Genomic DNA, 334 nt, shown 5'->3' on the forward strand with positions numbered 1-334 from the left:
GGCTGAGCTGCCCGGGCTCCGCCGAGGGGGTGCGGCCTGGGCTGAGCTACCCGGGCGGCGGGCTCTGCGCCCTGAGCACCAGCCCGGGCCGGTTCCTGAGCCCCGGGAGCTGTGCCCTCGCCAGCTTCGGTTTTCAGCGAGGCACGCAGGCCCACCATGGCTCGCGGCGGCTCTACTGAGGCTTCCTCTGAAGCTGGCGTGACGCACGCACGCCCCCAGCCGAGCCGCGGGTCACGCGGGGTCACGCCGGGCCCCGCAATGGCCGCTCCGAGGACGGCCTGGAGAGGCACGGTCGGCCCCGGGAGCCCTGGGGAGCGCGTCCGCGTCCGCTCCC

The sequence above is a fragment of the Dipodomys ordii genome, unplaced genomic scaffold (assembly GCF_000151885.1).
Source record: "Dipodomys ordii isolate 6190 unplaced genomic scaffold, Dord_2.0 Scaffold163, whole genome shotgun sequence".
Lineage (NCBI taxonomy): Eukaryota > Metazoa > Chordata > Mammalia > Rodentia > Heteromyidae > Dipodomys > Dipodomys ordii.